The 14,387-nt window shown below is 36.9% G+C and overlaps 1 protein-coding gene across 2 annotated transcripts in view; it reads left to right on the top strand.

The window, feature by feature from the left end:
- CACNA2D3 (calcium voltage-gated channel auxiliary subunit alpha2delta 3) overlaps positions 1-14,387 on the top strand; it is a 457,261-nt gene that overhangs the window by 76,415 nt on the left and 366,459 nt on the right. The gene's annotated exons all lie outside the window — the stretch shown is intronic.

Genomic DNA, 14,387 nt, shown 5'->3' on the forward strand with positions numbered 1-14,387 from the left:
TTTGTCATTTCCTTCTCTTTCATATGAATTTTTCTATCTTAATAGGAAGGCAATATAAACTGGCATGCACCCATGTGTGTAAGTTTGCTGCATCTGTTTTTAACGTAACAAAATTAAGTCTTAACTGTGTATGTGTTTCTCTTGTGAACAGCTGGGAGCAACCTCCTTACAGAAGAGCACAACACAGATTCCCTGATTTCGTTTCATAACTGTAAAGCTTTGTGTCTCTTCTGCTCACTGAAAAAAACGCAACCCTGTCTTAAAGCCTCATTCTCCCATCAGCATGGGAGACAGGCAGTCTTTTAAAATACTGCTTACCTACTTGACCTCAGTGTTTGTTTGTTTTGTGGGTTGTTTTTTTGTTTGTTTTTTTTTTAATGGTTATTTCAGTGTTTTGAAGATCTGTTGTGTAAGATGGTGGTGGTGAGGTTTTGCTTCTAAAGTGACTTGTTCATCGTGTTTCAATGTTTCAACTGCATTGCTTTCTTATGGTCTTCCCAGGGAATCTTCCAGTGGTGGAACACTACCAACAAGTTTTTAGTGTAGCCTAAGCAGGTGCATAGATGGTTTATTTTTCATGAATACCACTTAACAGGCAAAACTTTGCTTCTTGTCCAGCAAACTTCTTCAAGGATTTGAGCTGTACTCTGACAGTTTTCATGATGCTGATCTCGAGGTCTCTTCTTCCTCATCTGTTATATGTGTTCCACATTTATCATGCCTTATGCTATAGCATAAGCAGTAGCATAGTAACACATAACAGTGTTCTGATCAAAATTTTATGTACCAAAATTATTAGGCACTGATAATTGCAGTAGTATCTATCAAAAAACGTCACATATGCTGTGTCTCACTGAATCATGTCATCCAGTTTGGCATTCCCTTGTATCATTCAACTCTGTTTTTTGTCCTTCAGAGGAGGTATTGTGCATATGCCTCTGTTACTTTTGTAGTGACAGAGGTTATAGATGATGCCTGTTTGACACCTGAGGGCAGTGCTGAGTGGTGGGAGAAAGGCAGTGGTGTACACGAGCAATGTTGTAACCAATGTGCTCCTGAGAGCATTGTGAGAACTGCTGAACTGAGACTGGTAGAAGTTTGGTTATGGTGCTTTTCAGGTATGGCTTCCATATTGGGATTGTAATGTCGACTGAGCCCTAGTGAAAATAAAAGCAAGGAGTCTTTCCCTAAGCAAAGGGTGGGTGATGTTGTGGTGGCGGTAGTGCTATGTTGCTGAATTTTGATTTTTTTTTTTTAACTATATATGCCTGAAAGTAATGACAGAGAGGAAATAACTGTAAATGTTGTCCAATACTCGGGAATATTCAAGAAGAGACAGTATCTAATAGTTCTTGTCTTTGTCTAAACTTACATTCTAGTCATATCTTGAGCCTTTTTTTTTTTCTCCCTCTGATACTCTAAATTAGCATATCTCAATTATTTCTGTTGATGTTAAAGACATCTTTGTTAAGAAGGACTCATTAAAAGAAAATGATCCAGTGAAAAATGACTAGAAAGATGCGTGTTGCTTGTGACTGAAAATGTCTGCTTTCGCTGAAAAGGTGTTTCCTGAATAACTGCTTACAAAATATTGATGGAACACTTGTCTAATGACGAAATTGGTATTTCTAGTCATTAACAGTACTTCATGTTTGAAAATATTAAAGGAATAAGACTAAGGATGCATAGCTATCCCATCAAATACTTCTGCTTGACTTCCACTGTGTGTAGCTGCATTGCATTAAATGAATTGACTTGCTGCACATTTTTTATCTATGTAATTAATAAAATGCAAAGAAATTAATGCCAAATACTGAATTCACTACATATGTGTAACTGAGTGAACTTTTGTTTGAAGAAGACTGATTATTTAGCAGAAGAAGTTCAGGTATTCTAACTGATATGTGAACAGAGTTCATTTGTTTTCTTTCTCTGCCACTGTTTTTTTACTGTTTATAACTTTTAACAGAAGATTTTAGAATCTTTAGAATGATTTTTAAATAAGGATATCATATACAATATTGAAATAATATTTAAGTAAAACAATGAATTGGAAGTACTGTTAATTAAAAATGTATTCCATATTTAAATCCAGCAAAACCTTTTTTAAGGTATTTTAGAAATACTCAGGAACTATTTATAGGACATAATATTGCTATGAATGAGTCTAGATGTACCTTCTGTGGTCTGAGGTTAGTAGTGTGTATCAGCAGGTTCAGAGAATCAAGTAGAATTAAGAAACATTACATGCTGGAAAAAGTGGTTTCATTAAATCAACTTCTCAGGCAAGGGAGATCCTGATTGACCAATTTGGTGGCCTTCTATGATGGGGCTATGGAACTGATGGACGGGGTAGAGCAGTTGATGTCATCTACCTGGATTTATGTAAAGCGTTTGACACTGTCCCACACAACATTCTTGTCTCTGAAGGGGAGACATCAATTTGATAGGTGGACCACTCGGTGGATAAAGAACTGGCTGGATGGCTGCACACAGAGTTGTGGCCAATGGCTCAATGTCTGGCTGGAGACCAATAATGAGTGGTGTCCCCCAGGGTTTGGTGTTGGGACCAGTCTTGTTTAACATCTTCGTCGCTGACATGGACGGTGGGATTGAGTGCACCCTCAGCAAGTTTGCCGATGACACCAAGCTCTGTGGTTCGGTTGATACGCTGGAAGGAAGGAATGCCATCCAGAGGGACCTTGACACGCTTGTGAGGTGGGCTGATGCCAACCTCATGAAGTTTAACCATGCCAAGTGCAGCGTCCTACACCTGGGTTGGAGCAATCCCAGGCACAGCTACAGGTTGGGCAGAGAAGGGATTCAGAGCAGTCCTATGGAGGTGGACTTGGGGGTGTTGGTTCATGAGAAAATGAGTGTCAGCCGGCTTCACTGTGTGCTCGCAGCCCAGAAAGCCAACTGTATCCTGGGCTGCATCAAAGGGAGCATGACCAGCACATCAAAGGAGGTGATCCTGCCCCTTTATTCTGTTCTTGTGAGACCTCACCTGGGGTATTGTGTGCAGTTCTGGTGTCCTCAACATAAAAAGGACAAGGAACAAATCCAGAGGAGGGCCACGAGGATGATCACGGGACTGGAGCACCTCCTGTATGAAGATCGGCTGAGAAAGTTTGGGCTATTCAGGCTGGAGAAGAGAAGGCTGCGTGGAGACCTCATAGCAGCCTTCCAGTATCTGAAGGGGGCCTATAGGGTTGGTGGGGAGGGACTCTTCATTAGGGACTGTAGTAATAGGACAAGGGGTAATAGATTAAAACTTAAACAGGGGAAGTTTAGATTAGATATAAGGAAGAAACTCTTTATTGTTAGGGTGGTCAGTCACTAGAATGGGTTGCCCAGGGAAGTTGTGAATGCTCCATCCCTGGCAGTGCTCAAGGCCAGGTTGGACAGAGCCTTGGGTGATAGTTTAGTGTGAAGTGTCCCTGCCCATGGCAGGGCGGTTCAAACTAGATGATCTTAAGGTCCTTTCCAACCCTTATGATTCTATGTTGCTTTGTTCTCTTTTTCTCCTGTAGTTGTGTTGCAACTGTCTTATTCTTTCAATTATATCTTGAGACAAAACTTCTGAAATACAATTGTTTTTTGTGTTCTCCTGTGCAATTTTAGGTGTATCTTTTTTATAGATTTTTATGATTTTTTAATCACTCTTTCTCCTTCAGAAGCATGCACACAAATTAATTGACTGCTGTTGTGTTTCCGTGCATTAAAAAGAATAAAACTCTGAACAAACAGAACTCCCTAAACAATCAAAAATTAAACGAACCCCCTCCTACACCCTCCTTCTAAAGAGCGACTCTTTTTGAAGTTCATTATTTTTTTGTTGAGGTTTGGTTCATTGAAATTGGTTTTTGCAATGAACTGGTTGAAATCTATCATTTATCTCTAAATCTTCACCCGAGACAAATCTTTGGGGCAGAGAACATATACCCCTGCTTGAATTTCTAGTAATGCTTTCTATTTCTGAGTGTCAGAAATAAGTTTTCTTGCTGAAATTCTTTGAGATGCTCACTTTTGGTGGGTCTTGTATTTGAGCACTGTTACACCACTAGTTTACTACTTATAGTTTTTTATATAGGGTTTTGTGCCTGTGTTTGTAGCAGTATGCATCTGTGTTGTTTCAGTATTCCTTCGAAATCAAGATTCTACTAGTTCACTGCGAAATATTAATATGTATTGTTTTAGCAGAAACTGGCTATGGATTTTTAAGAAATTAAAATCGCAACAGATTTAGACAGGATAAAACCAGAGTTAAAACCAGAGTTGTTATTTTCTCACTTTCAACAGGGTAATCTATTTATCTTCATACTTTTAATGTTGATTTCAGTTAAAAACCTAACAAACTATGTTAGTTTTGCTATGTAAAAATTCCGTTACAATTTTTAGCTCATGTTAATGTAATTGCTATTGATAAAACACTTATCTAAGCTTTCATATGATAAACCTCCCAACTTTTTGTAGGCTTAAATGTTCATTGATTCTTACTTTTATTTACTAACTTTTCACATGTCTTCTATAGTGAAGGCTACATATTTATCTGTTTAAAATGTGATCATAATGAAAATATTATGTGAAACCGAAATGGAGATATACTGGTTTATTTCTGTACTTTCCAGAATGAATTGGTAAGTCAAAGGAGAAAGGAAAAAATGGTGTCTTTCTGAAAGCTTTGCCAGGTGTACCTTTGGCTGCTTTTTCTCTCATATGGTTATAGTACATCTGAAGTCCATTTTGCAGTTTGATATGCAGTGGAAAATCACCCTTCTTGTGTAACAGACTGCCTACTCAGAGCAAGATGCTTTATAAAAATAAAGAAAAGAAGCAGCTATAAAGAAAAACATGCAGCTATAAAGAAAAACATACAGAAAACTACCGAGTGGGAAATACTTGGGCAGATGGGGTTTTGTGGCTGTTGATACTGTGGATCTTGTACAGTGACAGAACTTGAGTGTGTTATTGAAACTAAACCTAATCCTGCCTTTAAAATCAGACATTTGTCTGTATTTCCAATGGCCATATTTGAAGTAGCAAGTGCTCAGTATATAACTGCTTTGACCAGATTAGCAGATTTGAGGATAGTCTGTCTGTGTTGGAATTGGCAAACACTGCCTTAAAAAAAACCCCACATGCCTGCACATGTATGTTACTTTTCAGAGATTGTAATTTCTTTCCTGTTTGTGATCTAGTCCTGGATAATGTAAATGTAGGCATATATAATGCATTTTATGATTAAAACTTGATTGAAAAATGGATCAAAATTTGCTTTCACTCACTTGAGTGAACCGTCATAAATCTGCCTCTTACAGGTACTGCTTATTCATCTGACATGGCCAAAAATACCCATTGTCAGCTGAGAATTGCCTGTCAACCTAAAGCTTAGTGTATAAGTAGGAATTACTTTTTTTCCTTTCTCTGTATCTCTCTTCTCAGTATTTTGGGAACAAAGCTAAAGTGACTTCATTTTGAAAAACAGACTGAGTGCTTGCAGAAGTAGTTGAACATGTTAGGACTATATAATGGACACTGGTGTGTTCCGCTAACATGAGGTCTGTCTACACTGAAAATTTGCTTTGATCCCTATTTTGTTCCAGGATATTAGTTTTGGCTTGTCTTTGAGAGGCACCAACTTGTTCTCTGCCAGATGTATTGTGGGCACTAGTTTGCTGTAGGATGCTATCTGGGAGTGCTATATACCATGTGTACTGTGCTGAGACTGAGCTGCTCTGCTTAGAAGGTCTTCAGAGGTGCACAGCAGGTTGCATGTATTGAGACATTCCCATATGTTCAAAGGCATTTAGGATACACTCAGTTTTATGCTAGAAAAATCCGGTTTCGTTTTCCTGAGACAGAGCTAATAGATAGTAGTAACATGTCAGGTGCAAAGGTGCCAAGAGCAGATGTAGCACAAATGCTGGAGGGACTTGGCACCTGCTGGGGCAGATTGGCCATGCGTGAACAGTCTGATGGTTCATGATCCAGGGATGAGGGTTTCTTCACCTTGCTCTGATCCATCAAGCCAGCAGAGACTTAGTTGTCCTGCTACCACGAGTTCTCACCAGCAGAGCTACTTGGAGTGCTGTCAGTGCTTCCTCTGGATGCGAGATGGACCCATGCAGGTGTAACAGCTAGAGCAACCACAGGCATGGTTATGGTGATTGGAGCCCAGTCAGCAGCTGTAGGGGAGTGGATAGAATGACAAAGCTCAGTGCCACAGAATTATCTTGAATTTTTATATATATATATATTTTTTTTTCCTCCTAATCCAGTTTAATATTGAATATTTCTGGATTCAGTAGATTTGCATGTGTGTAGTTGAAGGCATTATGTATAGCTGTTGCTCTGCTCTACATAAGTTGAACATTTCTAATTATTTATATACTTGATGTCAGATCTGGAAATAATAGTGCAGCGTGTTTTAGTACTAAAACATTTTTTAAATGGTTCAAACCTGAGACTTGGCCATTTCTCCTTTTTGGAGTGGAAAAGATGAAGGTGTGGTGCATGATATGGACAATTTACATTGGAAGTTTGAGGAAATATATAAACAAGCTGTATGTGGAAATGAACCTCGTTATGTTTTGAAAAACAGGCATCATGCCCGTGCATGAGCATGCTTCCAACAAAAAAATTTCAGTGGCAGATTTATTGAGCAGGCTTGGTCGCCAAATGTCATGGTAAAATGTAGTCACTGCTTTGGATCTGGATCAATACTCTATATAGTAAATATAGATGAATGTCTGTATACAGATGACTGAATTTTAAAGCTAGAATTTAATGAATCTGTGTTTTCTATGGGTTTTCAAGGAGACGACTGGTTTGGTGCACTTTCAGATCTGCAGTTCTTAAAAAAAATTGCCAGTGAGACTATTGGAGCTACTGTAGGAATGGGAAGTACAGTATCAGTACCTGAAAAAGAATAAATTGTTCAGTAGTGAGTTGTAATTGTTTGAGCTCTTCAAATTGTAATAAACCTGATTTTGATATTTTGATTGAATAGAACACTAATGCAAAATACATAATGCAGCGGGGGATTCTTACAGTGCTGTATTTTTAGATAAATAGAAATTGATGATAGCAATCATATCAAGACACTGTTCAGTACACCTTCAGTCTTAGAAGAAATATTGAATTATCCTCTGGTTATAGGATAATATAGGATAACTGTATTGTGAAACATCTCACCTTTTCCTTAATGTGTAGTAAACAAAACTTCAAATGAAGTAGATAGAGTACAAATATGTTTATTAAATAAAGGCAATACCAAATATTCCTGTATCCCTCTGTGAAGTGCTACAAAGCACTGTTTTCCAGTACCTCTGCAGGTTTTTGAGGCTTCGCATTGAGGCAATCATTTATTTAGTTGTAATAGTATCTTGCTCTTTGTATCATATGTAAATCTGATTCTTGCTGTTGCTTGAGTTATATATTGGTATACTTCATACTACTTTTACAGTGGTTTAGACATTTTATTTTGTGCCATCTATACACGCTTTTAGGTTAAAGACCACAGTCTGGTACTTCTACTCCCTGAGTACTATTTGTACAAGTAGGAGCTGTGCTGATGTCAGTTTGAAGTAGGCGAAGGAGGGTTTGCAGGAATGGATCGTATGCTGTATGCAAATTTCTGAGAGTTTAAAATTACTTAGAAGACTTGCATCTAATACATTAAGCAGTTCCCTCCATCTTTATGAAAAAAAATAATAACAAACCAAAAACCAACCCCTAAAAAAAAAAGACTCATCAACTCCTGCCTCAGAAATTTTTTGGCTAATTAAATCCATTTTTTTCCCTTACTCCTTTCCCTCTCCCTCCACCTTAACAATATGAAACAGGTTAGTAAAATCATGGTTTATTTCAGGCTGTTTTAATAACATTAGCCTTACCTTTGTACCTCATTTTCACAGAGGTTTTTATATGTGGTTAATAAGAAAGTTTGATCTGTTAACATTGTGGTTTGTTTTGGTAGAATATGTAAACCTTTTGTTCCATTAAGTTTATTATCACTTCAAAGAGATGTGTATAGTATAGCTAAATACTTTGTGCTTCTGCAAATTCCCATTCAGAAATACATAGTTTGTGTAGAACTTTCTGCATTAATTTTGGCCTAGAGAAATCTGACATACAAGAAAATTTTTTATGCAGTTAGATTTTGGTGTTTCTCCATTGGGATAGATTGCACTTTATGCTTTAGAAAAAATAAATGAATTACGCAAGTACATAATTGTCCAGAGGTAATGACTGTGTGAGTGCATGCTTTGTTCAAATGAAATTCAGGCAACCATAATGTATAGAATAAATAGCGACAACTGTGAATTAGAGACTCATAATTCCACTGAGGAGTTCTGCTGATGACATAAAATGTGAAGCCTGGGTGGTTTGTGAAGTTCCAGAAGAGCCCACAAGTGGAATAAATTCCAGTTCAACTCCTTAATTCCAAATTTATGTGATTCTTCTTTTGTTGGAATTTTCTATATTTGTAATGTTTTTAGTGTTGTCTTCTTTTTTAAATGTCTGAACTTTGCTCATCAGTCAGCTGAAAATCATCATGTTTGATAAAAGCTTTGAGTTTGATATGTGCATGCTTTTATGGAATCTAAATAGAGAATGTGTTTTGTGATTCTAACTGCAATTATTTGAGCCCCTATTTCTTGTGGAGTTATGCACTTTTCAGTCTAGTAGTGGTCTTAAAAATATTTCTATGCAATGCATTTTTTAAGATTTCATTTTTTGATAGGGGAAAATAAAAATAGGACATTTATATTGAAAACTATTGTTTTTAAGTGTTGTAAAGTCCTTGAGATGTTTCATGGTGGGTATTTACCATATGCTCAAGAAGTGGATAACTATTTTTACAATCTGACTAACAGAATATGTGCATAAACATTTCATGGTAGATAAACACACAAAGAAATTTTTGTTTGTTTGAATGTGTCACTCTACTTCAGAATGACAGGTATTCCGTGCTCTTCCTACATAAGGAGCGTTGCTTCTTAGTCTGTGTATGTCCTTGCATGTGGAATAGTTTTAGTCTATCAGGTACAAGCTTTACTCAAAACTCTCTATTTTTTTTTCTTTCCACTTTTTAAACACTGCACAGAGTGTGTATACTGAAAACACAACAAAATGTTATAACCTCAAATATTTATTTGTTTTCCTAGGTTTGAAGTCAGCTAACTAGTTTTTTCTTTTTGTTTTTTTTTTTTTTTTGCTATTGCTGTAATAAGCCTTTGCCTTTCATGCGGATGCAGTATATGTGGTGCAAGTACTGTTGGTGGAATGTTAGTATTGACTACGTTATAACTGTAGTTCCTAGGATTTTTGATGGCGTTGGGATTACACACAACCTGAGACTGATGCCAATTCTTCAGAACAGAAACTAGTTCTCGTTCCTGAAACAAATTGTTCTGGGAGCTGGACTACAGAAGGATTTTCATAGATTTTATTTGAGGTCTAATTTGCAAGACTAAGCCTAAGAGCAAGGTGAAGCTGTCTATAGAAATATTATTATCCTTGTTTAATATCTTGAGAAGAGAAGCACTGAGGAATTAAGTCATTAATTAAAGGTTATGCAAAACCCTGTGGCAGAATTGGGACCTCAGCCCAGTTCTTTCAAGTCCAAGGTTAATATCTTAACCACCAGACCATTCTTCCTCTAAGAATATAGCCTTGATTATAAACCAGAATTTCACTTATGCTAATTTTACTGCAAAACCAAAATCCTTTTGACTTAAATTTTCCATAGTTGCTCTCAAATAACATGGGAGTTAAAAACTGCTTCTGCAAAGTCTTTGGTTATTATTAAGATGTATTTACTGGTAAAATTTCATTTTTAAAAACATCTTTAAACTTAAGTAGCAGACTTTTTTTATGATGCTTGCGACATTCTTTTCCCTGTCCCCTAATATTACAGACCATTTTATTATGTACTTTAGCCATTGCCTGAAACTAGACAGATATTTATCTCAGCAGTATTTGAAATACAAAGCATAATGTTGATATATTTATTCTCTCTCTCAATATATATTCATATGTAAAATGAAAACTGAATTCTGAAAAAATTATTAATAATGTCACTGTCCAGTGATCTAAAATCTAAAACCTCTGTAGAGGGACAGATGACATCAGACTTGATTTATATTGTAGCTCTCATTTTAAAGAATTAAAAGTCTTGTATTCAAGATAAAAAATGAAGCTAGAGTATATGCTGCCTGCCTAGATGACATTTTATTATATGGAAAAACATCCATTTCTTCAAATGCAACTTGTGAATCTAAACCTGCAATGGGAGTTTTTTATTTTACTTTTTGGGGGGGCAGTCCAGTCCTGATAATGGGGAACAAGCCAGGACCAGCAACTGGAAGAACAGTAAGTAATTAGGAGTCTAAACATGCTTACTAACAAATTATTGAGAAATAAATAAAAATACATAAATCTTAAATATCATAGATCTAAGGTGTGTGCTGTTGTAGAAAAAGAACTTGTCTTCTATTTACCAAAACTGTTTCAAAGAAACTCAGTTTTAAGATACAGCTTTGAAGATCGGGTTAGTTAAGATACGCTGCTGGGGGGAGAAGTAAAGTTAATGGTACTTTTGGGTATGTATTCATTCTTTTTTGGTTTGCTCTGTGATATATACTAATACCTGGTCCTCTTAAACTATTTCAGAAGATCTTAAATTCAAACACCTTCAGAAAATCTGTGTAAATATTTTAGTGAAAGAATGAATAACATATTTTAAATGTATAAACATCTTTTCTATACAAGGATATTGAAGAATGATAGCAATTTCATTATCAAACTGCTCCTGTAGGCAAGCTTAATTTGTTTTACAAGTGAGGAAATGAAGACACAGAGAAGTTAAAATAATTCTGTCAAGAGACTGCTGCAGTGCTGTTAAGATAGCCGCAGTGCTTCAAGAGTTTTGTATTGTCTACACGATTGTCAGTTAGCAAATGCTTTGTTTTGACTCTTAGTGTACTGTGCAAAAATAGGACCTATTTATCCTTTTTGTCCATATATAACCCTTTAACCCACCTTCAACTTCTTAAGCCAGAGGATGAGGATGTATAAGGATACAAGGAAGAAATTATTTACTGTAAGGGTGGTGAGGCACTGGAATGGGTTGCACAGGGAAGTTACGAATGCTCCATCCCTGGCAGTGTTCAAGGCCAGGTTGGACAGAGCCTTGGGTGACATGGTTTAGTGTGAGGTGTCCCTGCCCATGGCAGGCAGGTTGGAACTAGATGATCTTAGGTCCTTTCCAACCCTAACTATTCTATGATTCTGTGAGGGAAGTACTATATTTTTATGGACAATGTACAAAAGTTAAGCTCTAAGAAGCACAGCATCAGGTATTTTTTATAAATTTGTTGATCTTTTTATATGCTGTTAGTTATTAACTGATATTATTTAGAAATTGAATTACCAAAGAATTCCAAGGAAAGCCAAAGATGACCAGCTTATTATGACCTTGACTCGTTTGTTGTCACAAAATTTGTAAAGTGTTTCAGCTTGTTAGTGAAATTATTATCTAGGAACAAAGACACTTTTTCTGGGCAGGATTATAGCTTCTGCATCCTAATTAACGGAACAAAGAGATGATGATTACAGAAGCAATAACAGTAAAATATCCAGGAACAGTTGCATTGGGACATTATCTTCCTGTCAGTGTGCTTTGACATCTCTCCTCCTGTCATCCCTCAGTAACCAGAGACTTTTATGATGGCCTCACAGAAACATGCCTCTTTCTGTCCCTGTGGTTTTTCTTTTCCAGAGAGTAATCTTACATACTGGGTCAGCAGAACCAGATGGGGAGAACAAAAATAATCTAGCACTGGTGTTCTTAATGGGATGTTAATGGTTCACCAAAAGTGATAGCAGATGAGTGCCTTCTTTAACCATGAATTGTGAAATAATTTATGGTGAAGTGAGTAATTCTTCAAAAATACATAATGGTGATTTGGGCATCCTTGGTCTGCTTTGGCAGGAGATCCTATGTAGGGGTGGATTTTCCCCCAGTTATTGGGATCATTCATGTGCTCTGAATCTGATAACTGATGGTTACTTTGTACAGGAAAGCACTGATATATGATAAAAGGTTAGTTTTCTAGAAGTGTGTTTCCCTTTTAGTACTCGTTACCAAACATTGGAAAGAGCACATTTATATATCCTGCATTTACTTCAAGTTCTACTCCACAGTTTGATTCAGTAATGTCATCTTGTTGGGGCTACTTGTGGCATTTTCTGTAATGTATACTGTTTAACATCTTGTGGCACCTAAGCTCTGATTTTTAGCTAGTTACTTAAGCAAGTGGGTTAATGCAATTTTGTATTTATTGTTTTGCTAATGAGCCTCCATGAACCACACATCTCTTCTAAAGTTATCATCAAAACCTCTTTGTGTGAAGCAAGGATTAAAATGGGCTGGAGCATGAGTGGAGTATTTGCATGCCTTTCCTTGACAGTTTTTCAAATGCAGTACTGATGGGAAGCTGTAAAACTGACAGGAAAAAACCGAAAATTCTTTCATGTAAGCTGTTATTTCAAAATTATCTAATTTACTGCAATAAATGTTCCCTCTCTCTTATAAATGTATAATTTTATTTTTTTGACTTGCAGGGAGCTAATGATGAACTGATTGTCAGTATTCTTGTGGTTTCACTTTTCATCTCCAGTTGGAAGAGGAAAATTTTGAACAATGAGCCAAAAGCAAATTGCTGATTATGAGCAAGGCATTTTTTTTTTTGTTTATTTTAAAGGCTGGAAAACATTGCCATTTCAGCAAAGGCATCTTTTAATGTAACTCTGATTAGGATGTTCTAGAGACATCTAGAGATGTAAGATCAGTACCTTTCAAGCAGGAATAATGCTCAGGAGTCCTTACAAGCTCTGCAGATATCCATGTTAGCGAAATGCTTCATGCAGGCTTGGGGTGCTCCTGTAAAATGACTTTTTCCATTTTTGCCTTGAGATGAGTTTTGGTGTAGATATTACATAATGTGATCGGAATGCTCCTGCATTGTTTGTAAAGGGCTACCTGGGAATAAGAAACTTGCTGCTTGTGTATTCCCAGCACCACAGAGATCAAACACAACTGTAATAACTGTCTTGACTGTTTGTGGTTGATAGCTATCAGTGACATTGGGTCTGGAACAGCATCACTCTCTCCTTGTGTGCATCTCAGTAGTACTCGTACACCTGTAATCTGGAATGCATGTTAAACCAGATGTGGTGGGCAGGTCTTGCGAACTAGCCTTATCAAATTGTTTACTTGTCCTTCCACCATGGTCTCGGGGAGAGAGGAAGAGTCTCCTTTGACTAGTGACTAGGACCCTTGGAAGTTAGTCCATCTCAATCCCCTGGCTCCAGAAGGTGCTTAGGAAGAGTTGCCTCTTGTGGTCAAACCTCTCACCAGGAGCTTACTGTGTTTGTTCAGATGCTTCTAAAGCAGCAGAATGACTTTCATCTGAGGATGAGTCTTCTACCTACCTTCACTAGAGGCTGCTTCAATTTTTTCCTGCTAAGTGTTTAGGATATCTTGTCAGTGCAGTTGCTTGTATGTGAAGTTTTGTACCTTATTCCTAAAATAAACACCCCCCCCCCAAACATAGATATCACAACCTTGAAAGCAGAGTTGTATTGCTAAAAATGAATGTTATAAGGGAGCTTTACTTTGAAAGAATTAAAGGCAACTGTTTTTGATGCCTTTTTTTTTAAGCCACTGCACAACAATCCATATTTTGTAACTGAAACAAAATTTCATTGATTTGCCTGATGATATCAAAAAAGAATGGTTGAGTACAAAGCTGTTTTTATTATGCCACAAGATTTTCAATTACCAGAACCCTTCCCAACTGTAATAGGAATGCAGGCTTTTCCAGAGATTTTTCAGAGATTAGGGATTTCTATGTAAACATTGAAAGTTAATATAAAATAAATTAATAGCTATATTGTAACAGGTTACATCATGATAGTATGGGTAGAATTCTAGAGTAAAGAAAATACAGGTAGTGTGAGGTATGATTAAAGTGGTGGTTGTGAATTGTTTTCAGGTTATGTTTAAAAAAAAATAAAGTAGATGGTGTTCTTGTGCAGTCTTTAAAGATATCTTGCATCTTTTGCTAGTGGCTATTATGCATTCAGGCACCTCAGGAACAAAGAAATGACAGAGAAATGGATGGCTGGGGTTTAACTAAGTAGGTGATGGTACAGATGAGGCCTGTAAGCTTAACACTTCATCTCTGTGCTGCCACTGTGGTTTGCAAGGAGATTAGAACTGTCTGACTGTGAGGAGGGCAAGCTCCACAAATTCACTCATACATGGCAGTTCTGTAATGAGGTGATACTTCATTCCTTAAACTACTGAACTAGAA

The sequence above is a fragment of the Neopsephotus bourkii genome, unplaced genomic scaffold (assembly GCF_033783945.1).
Source record: "Neopsephotus bourkii isolate Nb327-2 ecotype Australia unplaced genomic scaffold, CSIRO-AGI_Nbou_v1 NB_1120, whole genome shotgun sequence".
Taxonomy (NCBI): Eukaryota; Metazoa; Chordata; class Aves; order Psittaciformes; family Psittacidae; genus Neopsephotus; species Neopsephotus bourkii.